Source organism: Pinus tabuliformis, chromosome 1_2 (assembly GCF_031772625.1).
Source record: "Pinus tabuliformis cultivar Carrire ecotype Pingquan chromosome 1_2, CPIR1, whole genome shotgun sequence".
NCBI lineage: Eukaryota > Viridiplantae > Streptophyta > Pinopsida > Pinales > Pinaceae > Pinus > Pinus tabuliformis.
The window spans coordinates 1123301560-1123313681 of NC_142298.1; positions in this window are offsets into that span (position 1 = coordinate 1123301560).

Here is a 12122-nt window from a genome sequence, read left to right on the forward strand (position 1 = left end):
GTTCCGGGAACTATGTAATAGAGAGGTTTTGATTTGGCTTTAAGTGCTCCTAGGACCTAGAAGATGGCCTCAAAATTCACTACATCTTTGGAAAATTTGATCAACTAAAAAAACACAATGCAGTGAGTGAAAACATTAGCTCCAACTGGGGATAGTGCCTTGCTACTAAGGTGTTGAGAACCTGCAAACTAGTAGCTTTCCTTCAATTGGGAATGGAGTCAATCTTAAACAAGCTATAATTCTGTGCAAATAAATTTTTCAACATAAACTGAAAATCACATATAACAATTACAATACACACATCGGTATTTACAATGGGTGTGAGACAGGTACCTCTAGTTTTGGAAATAAAGTTTGAGGAACTGAACATTTATCGGCAGTTCCAAAGATTTACCATCTATATTCTCAAGCAATAATGTGCTATTTCCTCTTTCTTCTGCAATATTTAAAGGGCCTAACCATAGCGGGTCAAATTTTCAATGTTTGCCTTTGTCTTCCCATTGGACGTCCCAATAGAGAACTAAATCCCCTGATTGAAGAGGTTGATCCTTATCTTTCTTGTCAAATAGGGATTTCATCTTTTGTTGGTAATTTGAAAATTTTTCCCCTGCTTGTTCTCTATTCTCATGAAGCTCGACCAGCTGATTTATCCTTCGCGTTAAGGCACTTGACTCTTCCTTTGTGATCATATCCCTAGATCTTGGCAATTGGATTCGAGTAAAACCTTGGCCAACCCATGGCCTTTGATGAGCTTGGTAGGATTTATTTCTAGCTCATATTTTGTATTTTTTCTATCCACCTACCCCTATTTCCTTCGATGTCTCCTTGCACCAAGATGTCGTTAACTGCTGTCGTTGGGACAAACATTGTGATTTCTAATTGTAGCACATACATACGAAATTCCTTTAGAGCCTTGACTAGTAAATAGGCTTGTTTCTCCAATATATCATATTTCATCTCAGCATCCCTTAGGACTTGGCTGAAGATGGCAATGGGTTGTTCATAACCCTCATTATTTTTTGTAGCAGCATTGCAGCAATAGTATGTGGAGAGGAGAAAGAAAATATGTAGAAGGTCACTAAATAGTCAGGGCTGACCAGTATAGGGGCTTCAACCAAAGCTTGTTTAATTTTGATAAAATAATCTCTGCAGTTCGAGCTTCACCTGACTTCATTTTCCTTATTGAGAATGTTCGTAATACCCTTGACAATTTCTACGTAGTCAGGTATGAACCACCTCAAGAAATTTATTCTTCCGAGAAAGTCTTGAACCACTTTCTTATTCTGGGCAAGGGAATATGGTTGATGGCTTTGACTCCTTAAGGATCGATCTTTACCCTTTCCAGTGCTACTGTGTGTCTAAGTAGCTTCCCCTCACTTAGGGCGAATAGAGATTTCTTAGGATTCAGAGAGAGACCATACCTCCTCCATTTTTCAAAGGTGAGATTTAAATGGAGGATGTGCTCTTCATCAGTATTAGAAAAGACTGCAATATCATCTAAATAAACAACCATAAATTTGCCTTGGTCCCCTACAAAAGCTATGTCCATGGCTCTCTGAAATGTGGCCCCTACACTAATGAGACCAAAGGGCATGCGAGCATACATGAATGTTCCCCACAGGGTGGTGAAAGAAATTTTCTTTTGACCCTCATGATGTACTTCCTCCTGGTTGTAGCCAGAGAACCCATCCATCATGGACATTTTGGTTGATCCAACCACCTTCTGCAATATATTGTCCATCTTAGGCAATGGGTAGTTGTCTTTCAGCAACGCCTTGTTTAGATTCCAAAAATTTGCACATAGCCTTATTTCTCTGCTCCTTTTTCGGATAGGAAATAGGTTGGCCACCCATTTATATTACCTTAAAGGCACTATGATCTTTTCCTGTAGCCATTTTCTCACCTCATTTTCAATGGAGAGGAGTGAAAGTGGATTAATCTGCCCAAGTTTCTATTTACATGGATTTATTCCACTCTTCAAAGGAATATTATGCTAAATGATATTAGTATCAAATGATTTAAAATCCTCATAAGACCAAGCAAATACATCCTTATAAATTTTGAATAAATTTAAATAACTTTGTCTGTATTGCTAGGGGATTCCTTTTGATAACTTGATCATCTAGGGTTCATCCTCTGAGTCGATGTTGTAGTCTTCTACTTGATCATCTATCTCCAGGACCATTGGTTTGGAGACTATGTCATCCTTATTAAAAAGCCTTTCCAATGGGACCAGTCTGCGTGGGATGGTGTTCCCTTTCAATTGCAAAATTTTGTGCCTAGCCACTGTGTCTTTCCACGTAGTGGCTTCTTGATTTGTTTCTTCTTCTTCTTGATTGATGGTGGAGTGGGCGAACTCCGCAACAAATTATATGAATCTTTTTACCTTCTCATCATCCTTGAATACCTGTCACTGCTTGACATTATCGGTTACTGAAGGTATGTATCTGAATTATACCTTATATCTGAGGAGCAGATTTTGTGGGGACCTGAAACTTCTTACTACTACGGCAAGGGAGTCAACCATCCTATTTCCTTCCCTAGGCATAAATTGGATATTAAAGGCTAGGAAGAAATTATCAATTAGATCCCACACTTCATTCTGATATGTCCTCAGTCTGGGGTGTTTGGGCTGGCATTGATTCTTGATCTACCTTACGACCAGCTCAGAATCTCCATAGACCGTTAGACATTCAATATTCATAGTTTTTGTTGTTTGTAAACCAAGGAGAAATGCTTCGTACTCTTTCACATTGTTGGTTGCCTAAAATGCCATCTTGAGAGGGAGGGGTATTAGGCTGCCCTCTGGAGATACCAACAATATTCCAATTCCATTTCCCTCTTTTGAGTTATCCCCGTAGAAGTATAACCTCCATACTTCATTTTCATTCGTGTGTTGATGCTCTAACTACCTCGTTAGGTGTAATGATGTTTCCTCTAAGAAGGTCCCATATTCTTCTGGGAATAAGCAGGAAAGGTCACTTTCTTTCCCATGCACTGGGGAGTTTTTTGAGCCTTTAGTTGGGGTCACATTTTTTACAAACCAGGATTCTCTGTAGAACCTCCTTTGCTCACCTCCAAAAGTGGGAATTGTGGCATAAGTAAGATCTAGCTTGATAGAGCCCCCCACCTTTGAACCCCAAGATCTATATAAGAGCATCCCAAACCAACGAGGAATATCAACCACCACTATGTCCATTAACACACTCTTCACAGGGATCTAAGCTAGGTTTAGCACAAGATCCTTTATCATCCCTAGGCACTTGAATCTCTTTGAGTCAAAAGAGTACAGGCCTTGTATGGTATGGTGATTTCCAAACCCAGATGTTCCATCACTATTAATTGCATGAGGTTGTGTGAGGCTCCTAAATCCAACATGTAATTATGCAGTAAGAGGTCATGGATTACTAGGGTCACATAGAAGGGTGCAGTAGAAGGATCCAACTCTTCCACATGCAGCCCAAAAACAACCATTGGACTCTCCTCTTGGAGGTTTAAACTATCATGAGTTGGTGTTGAGGTAGATGGATGCATGAATTGAGATACTTGAGATTTATAATTAGGTTTCTTTAGAAGCTTAGTTAGAGGAACGAGAATTTTTACCTTTTCAAGCTCCTTCTGGAGATTGAATGTGGGTTGGACTTTTTCTATACCTCATGGATCTGTTCCTTCTTCCTTCCCACTGGCAGTTTTCAGCAGAATAGGTGCCTCCTTTTCTGTGTGTCCCTTAGAACTATTGCTTTCCTTATTTGTAAAGACTTTTATCTTGGAAGGATCAGGATTTAGCTTATCATTCCCTTTGTCTGGTACTGGTAGAATAACTTCTGGATCAGTTCCCTCCTGTTTATCTGGTTCTCTTGACCTATTCTTTTAAGATCTTAGATAATACTTACAATGTGGTTGTGATTGCATGAAATCTACAAACTGTTTGCAATAATAATCTATATCTTCCTCCTCTTTTGTTGCTTCTCTGTCATGACTGGCTTCCTAGTGAGCCATATTCTCATGTTCGTCTTCGAAAAAAGTAGAAAACAAATTTCCTTGCATCTCCCGTGTATCCAATGATTGCTCATCAGGATCCTCTTCTAAATATAGAGGATGAGCGATTTGATCAAGGTGTTCCTTCCTTTCCCTTGGAATTATTTGCAATGGAGGTCTTCTATACTACAGGTTATAACTCCGATTGTTGACTTGAGCATTCTGCTTGGAGAGAATCTAGTTCTCAAGTTCAAGCTTTCCAACCTGATGTTATAAACTCCTGATGAGCTTGTCCAGCTCATCCCCCTTTGGGTTTGGTGATTCTCTATCTCAACCAAAGGAGGATGCCTCTTCCTTCCCCCTTTTATTCTCAGTAGGTTCTTTCTTTCCTCTTGACTTTCCTGCTGAGGCAAAATTTTATTCCACCTTAAGTGCATCGATTTGGAGTTGATCTAGAGTGAGAGACTTCCTTTCGCTTAGATTAAAGTGAAGTCAGATTCAAAGGTGCCCAAAAAAGCTACTCGAGCAACAACTGGAGGAGGCTTTATCTCAGCTGGCAAGTTATTGTATTGCTTATTGAACCTTCTTATAAATTCTGAGATATCCTCTTTTGGCTTCTTCTTTATGGCATTAAACTCTGTGAGGAGGTACTCATGGTTTCTCTTTTCACCCCATTTCTGTGTGAAAGAGTTTTCAAGTTCCTCCCAGGTAGTGATGGAGGCATTGGGTAGGGCTTTGAACCACTTTCTAGCCTCTCCATCAAGGGATTGTACAAAATTCTCATGATCACATCTAGTTTTTCCACGGTTAGGTTCTCAGCAAAGGCATTGAAGGTTTCAATGTGTCTCTATATCATGTTATCATCTTCCCCATTAAACCTAGGCAGATGCTTTAGATAGTCTTGGGGAATTGCACTTAGAGGTCAATGTAAATTAAGAGGTGCATATTTATTTAACAAGAAACCTGGAACAACCATATGGATTAATGGAGGGGGATTGAGACTAGCTTGAGGAACTTGGCCCAAAAACATAGTGGTAGGAGTGGCTAGACTAAATGCAGGGTATGTCAGGGCCTTAGGAACAAATCCTGAGTAGTGAGTAATAGCGGGCTGAGAGCTGGATGAGGAAGCTTCAAAGGCTAGTGAGATGGTAGCACAAGCAGGGGGAGTTTTCTCTTTCCAGACTTTCCTAAAAATTAATCTTTCTAGGTCAGATATGAATGGGGCTTTCTGCTGAGATGTATCTAAGCGAGTGTGAGGCCTTTTAAAAGCCAAGATGATAAATAATAATGGGGGTTTAAGGTGATGATGAATGCAAGCATAACCTCTCTGTTCACCTACGTAAAAAGTGCTCAACTTGTCATATCCCAGGGGGAAAATCCTTCAATACGTTCCCCGACAACGGCACCAGAAGATTTTGTAGCTCCCAGAGACAACCTCAGATTTCTTACAAGACCAGTTCCTGGGCACATCTAAATTTAGAGTGTCTTAAATGATTATCAGTAAAGGGAGACCTCACTTATATTCTATATGTATCTATAATGGGTTGCTCCATTCACCTAAAATAGTAAGACATGATCTTTTGGTACTTCTTCAAATATACAAATATCATAAATATGCATAAACAATGGAGGCTGAGTAGTTCAAGGACTTGCAATTTATTAATCTTTTGTAGAGTGATGATCAAGGATAAGGAGAAGGAGCAACTCATCATATGGGGCTAGCAACATCAAGAATTCTATGCTTAACACATAGAGCTTGTAGCTTTAAGAATTCCAACACTTATTTGAGTTACAAGTAGATATAATGGATGAAGGAGGGGCTGAATGATATGATTCATTTAGCATAGATTTAAAGATATGATTTCAATAATCCATATAAGAAGATGCATTAACAATGTCGATACAAATGAATCTGTGATATAGTTACGGACACTTACACTAACATATCGATACAAATGAATACATGAGGAAGCTTGAAATATTTCTAGCAGCTATGATTGCATGAATTTAGAGAAGAAACATGAACATAAAATGGGTTTTGACAGAGGGATAACACACTGTAATACTTGAAGGGGGAATCACCACCATTTGCTTGATATTCTGGAAATTCTGTATTACAAAGCCATACAGTCTGAAAATCACATGTAGCCTTTTCTTTATAATTTTTGAACCTTTATTAAGTCTTGCTTCCTCCTATTTATCAGGAGAGGAGGAGCATTGAATATTCATTACATAAAAAAATATCTTTAGTTGAGTCTCAGCTATCAAATTGAATAGTTGTATCAGCTGGGGATGGCTCTGTGGCCCAAAAATATTATAGAATTAATGACCTCATTGAAAGGAGGTAAATTACAGGACATCAAAGAAGTAAATAGTCACAAATAAGCATTAATAAACTATCTTAGTGCCCATCATTGTAATTTCTTCTCCTTCAGGTTACAGTGGGCTCATATTATGGTCTCTTGTGTTGCTTAGTCGGCTCCCATCATTTCTTCCTTTACTGCTCAGGCCATTCATTATTTAAAGCTGGGAGTGGGCACCATCAACTTCATGTCGTAGTACTGAAACAAAGGATCCTTGGGCGGTACTTCGTCTCTCTTTGTTATGGGACACCATGCCTGAAAATTGAATCCTCCTGAGCTACCAAGCCTATTTTCATTCCTGTTAGCACCGACCCTGATTTCGTGTCACAATGGGATTTTTTGAATCATCCCATGTTGGTTTTCAATGCACCACCTGTTTCCCTTAAAGCCACAACTGCCAACCCATCAGGACTTTAAAGCCCTGCATTGTATTATCGACGCCCTGATCTGCCTGGTGATGCTCTCTTGGTGGCAATATGGAGGACTTTCCAATGTTGGCCTTTTGCTAAAGAAATGTTGTGAAATAGACGAGTCTTGATCCTCCTTAGCCCCTTTCCATGATTTCTTCATATGACTAGGGGATGGAACTAGGTTCTTAAACCGAGGGTGCTAGAGCCATTGAACTACCTTCCGAAGGAATTTTTCCTTTGTTATATAAAATCCCATATATTGACAATTTGCAATGCTTGCCCTTTATATTTCCTCTAGACTCTTGTGATCGCCGATCTGCGAGGTCGAGCCCACCAAAAGCATTGCATATCATATTAAGGAGAAGAAACCTGTTTACATTCTTTCATAGTGTTGGCCGACTTGTCCGGGTGTGAAATCCTTATAGGAAAGAACCCCTGAAATATTGCATCAAGGAGAATCCTCTTGCATATCACAATCGAAAGCCTAGAGGGACTACGGTGGATGAGGGACTTGACTTGTGTGATCATTGATATGCGATTGCGATGGGTGATGTCATCATTGCCACGTGTCATCTTATTAGTGGTGACACATGTCACCCATAAATGCCCCCAAAGGACCTCTGAAATGTCGAATTTGCATGCCATGTGTCTTCTGTATTGCCATGTCAGGATGATGTTAGCTACCATATGGATCCATGAGGACCAAATTATATTCCGCCATGTGGCCCCCTAGAGGAGAGAGAAAAAGGCTCGCATGTCCCTATTTTTGAATTGATTTTCTTCGTTAAAGGTTTTCGGCCCTCCTCGACGATTTAAAATTATATCAGCACTTCCCCACACCTTAGAGGATGGTCCATAGGGCTTGCTGATCATCGATTTTCTGATATGTGAGACCTGCGAGATGTGGGACTGCCCACTGCCAATCACTGATTCACTAAGCTCTAGACCCATCGACAGTCGATTTGTTGTATCTACAATCAGTTGATCGCTGATTTCATTGCATGCTCTGTTACTACTTTGGAGAAGTCGTTGATTTGTGATTGCGATGAACATCGAACCTCCATTATCCTTCTCTCCTTCCCATTAAAAGACAACAAACCCTATGAACCTTAACAGGCCATATCGTTTGATCTAGAAATCCATTTTCGGACTTCCTTATACCGTTGGAAAGCTTGTTCTAGGCATTATCAAATGGAGAGGTTACAATTTGGCTTCATGTGCTCCTGTGGCCTAGAATATGGCCTCAAAATTCATTGCATCTTTGGCAAGTTTGATCAACTGAAAACTCATAATGCAGTGAGTGACACCAATGACTACAAATGGCAAGAGATTCTTGTGTATCATGGCTAGTAAGTGCACATAAATATTAGTGAAACTTGCTATTGGAAATTCATCCGAGAGAAAATGGGATTGTTTGAGAGATAAACCATAGTTGAAATATCCAATATAACTTAGGAAAACACCTTCAAATTTGTATTCCTATTATTGTTTCTCGTTTACTATTTTAAGGCCTAGTATTCTCTGTCCTAGGTTATTCCAAAAATACATTCAATAGTTAGACTCTTTTTTGTATTCTCTGGATGTGTGCTGGAGGCAAGACAGTGTCTAGTAGTTGTTTGGAAGTTTGTATACTTTAGGCGTACAGGAAATCTCAGGCTTTGAATGCACAGATGAACAAAAAAAATGCAAAAATGACATTTGCAGCACTTTATTGGGCGAAAATTAGCGAAAGCGTGAAATTGGTCGTGAACAATGATTGGTTTCGAGGGGGTGGTTTTGCCCCTTTTTGCACCACTTTTGGGGATATGGTGGTAAAATTGGGAGGGGACGTGAAATGACACGATGGCGCCACGTCACAAAATTGGACCTAGGTAAAACCGCCCATTTCGTGTGCTATCGGGCTGTTAAAGCCCGAAAATGTAAAGCGCGTGAAATGGAGTGATATCCGTCGGATTAGACGGGTGTTAATCGAACGGTGGTCACGCTGATAAGATGTGCGGGGGTATTGGGGGAGTAGTTAAGGTGGGGTCTGCTCAATCAAATAGACTTTTAAGCCTGTTTAATTAAACTAATTGGCATTTAATTTAGATAATCCATTAGGTAGGTTTTGCAAGGTGGAGGGGCTTTTCAACTGAGGATAAATTGATTTATGGGTTTTTTTTGTTAGAATAGGGGAAAATAACTTTTCGCAAGGTGGGGGATAAAAGATTTTTACCCTAGGAAAAGGGATTTATGGCCCATGATGATGATTTTAACAAGGGGGAAGGGACTTAAAGGGAATTTCTAGGGGAAAATATGAAATAATGAAGTAAGGGTAAAAATGGAGGGGAAAAGGGGTATTTTCAGGGATGATGGGAAATTAATAAACATGAAAGGGGAAAACTTGTGGAAGGAGGGGGAGTTAGTTAAGATCACCTTTGCTTAGCTTTGTACTTTGATGAATGTACCTGCACATTATGATTTGAGCATGTAAAATGTGCTTAGTATTTTTTACCACATGGTCCCTTCTGCAAGTTTCTTCTACTTACCCTTTCTTACCCTAACATTTTTTCTTCTTTTGCATGGGTGCACTTGAGCTAGCAAACCATTTATTACCTTGTTTTCATTTGAATAAAATAATCTAAATCTAACCTTATTTCTTCCAATGGCTCAGATTTAACTATTGAGCTCATTTTTATTTCTCTACCTATCTACTAATCTTCCAAGATTAAACAATTTGGCCAAACTTTACTCTCTATCTATAACTTGAAATTTAAAACATGAAATAGTCAAGATTACATTATTTGACTATCATGGATCATGGCATTTTTAACAAGCTACACGTAATCATTATTTTACATGAGAAAGTAAATAGTAGTGGCATTTGGACTTGCACACTTTCATGTTATTTTTATTTTGGGGTTCATATATACACTTTTCAACTTTTTCTTTATTTTTTTGACCTTTTGTTTCTTTTTTGTCCTTTAATTATTATTTTAGGACATACCGTATTTTAATTTTTTTTATATGGAAAACTATTTGCTGAAAGCAAAGTATGTACATATTACAAGCTTAAGAACAGTCAATTCAAAATTATGACCCCTATTAGTATAAGAACCTAATAGGATACAGGGTTCATATAACCCATCTTAGATAGTGAGTGGGTGTTCCTTCTAGTTTTGATCCCAAAGAAGAATGGGAAGTGGAGGATCTTTGTGGATTATAGAGAACTGAACAAATCCACCAAGAAGGAGGATTTCCCTTTGCCTTTCATTGATCAAGTTTTAGATGGTATTGCAGGGAAGAAGTTCTTCTCTTTCCTAGATGGATTCAGTGGTTACAATAAGATCTAGGTCAACTCTGAGGATCAAGATAAAACTACATTCACATGTCCTTGGGGTACCTTTTATTATAGGATCTTCCCTTTCGTTCTATGTAATGCCCCTGCCACTTTTCAAAGGGAAGTTGTGAGCATCTTTATTGAGTTAGTCCATGACTCTCTAGAGATCTACATGGTTTATTTCACTCCCTATAGGTGTTACTTCCTGGAGGCTCTCTCTAACCTAGGAAAAGTCTTGAGGAAGTGCCTTGAAAATAACCTCTCTCTTAGTCCTAATAAATGTGAATTTTTTATGAATTTAGGGATTGTCCTTGGCCATTCAATATCTCAGGAGAGAATACAATTGGACCCAAGCAAGATTGTAATCATCAAAAGGGTCCCTACTCCTCAAAAGCAGAGGGATGTTAGGAGTTTCTTGGGCTTAGCTGGATATTAGAAGAGGTTTATCCAGGAATTTAGAGAAGTGGCTTCACCATTGTTTGGATTGCTAGCCAAGGACTGAGAATTTTTCTAGACAAATAGCTACCAAGAGGCCCTTGATATTTTGAAAGAGAAATTAGCCACTGCACCCATAATTAGGGGGGCCAAATTGGGCTCTGCCTTTCCATATCCATGCTAATGTATCTGACAAAGTTATGGGGGAAACCTTGGGAAAAATAAATGGTACGTTACCTTATGCCATTTACTTAATTGGTACAAATTTACCTAAGGCTAAATTGAACTAAAATGTAACTAAGAAAGAAATCCTAGCTGTTGTACACTCCTTGAAAAAATTCAGACACTACATCACTAGATACCAAAATTTTATGCATACTGACCATGCAACTTTTAAATACTTGATGAATAAGCCTGATTTGAATGCTAGAATCATTAGATGGTTGCTTTTGTTACAACAATTTTATTTAACTACATTGACAAGCTAGGAAAAGAAAATGTAGTTGTGGAGTTTTTGTCTAGAATTTCTTTGCCTACAGGTGATGAAGGGATGGTTGATGATCATCTTCCAGATGAAAATTATTTTCTATCTTAGTTCTCTCTCCATGGTTTAATGACATAGCTAACTACCTAGTTGCTACAAAATTTCCCCCAAATATGTCATCTGTGGAGAAGAGCAGAATTGTAAGGAAAAGAACCCCTTTCACTTGCATTGGGGGGAATATCTTCAAGATGGGACCAGATCAGATATTAAGGAGATGTGTCAGTGAATAGGAAGTCTTTGACATCCTCTCGACCTATCATGATAGGCCTTATGGAGGTCATTTTACTGCCAAGAGAACAAATTTCAAAGCTCTACAAGTTGGCTATTATTGGCCCACTCTCCACCAAGATGCAAGAAGATATACCAACATATGTGATCAATGCCAGAGGATGGGAAAACCCACGCCCAGGGATTAAATTACCCTACAACCTCAAGTGGAATTGGAGCCATTTGACAAGTGGGGCATAGGTTTCATTGGGCTAATTGATCCACCATTAACGAAGAAAAAGTACATCATTGTGTGCACTGATTACTTGACAAAGTGGGTCGAGACAAAGGATGTCAAGGCAACAACAAAGGAGAAAGTTTTTGAATTCTCAAGTTAAAACTTCTTCTACAAATTTGGGTACCTGTTGATGCCTCGAAAATCGCTGCAACAACATTGGGGAAACCACCCGGTCCGGACCTTAATACAACTCCTTTTCCGTTTGGAATAGTGGCTCCGACTGGGGATAATGGGACCAGTTTCCCAAAAATATAGGTAAACGGGATGGATGAGCGACTTATAGACTATGCTAGCGATAAGCGAATAACTAAAACTATCGGCAAGAATATAATAACTATGATCTATGCCGGGGATTTATTGATTTCTAAAGCGTAGCGTTTGATGGTCTGTGCTTAAAGACAGGCATATAGATGACTCCATCTCTAAGACATAGATATTAAATCATTCAAGACTGCTGTGCATAAATAGTTAAGCAAAGCGATAACAGCGAAATTACTACACTTTATCATTTATATCATTGTTACATGCATGATTAAAAGAAAAGGCATATCATAAAACATCCAATAGT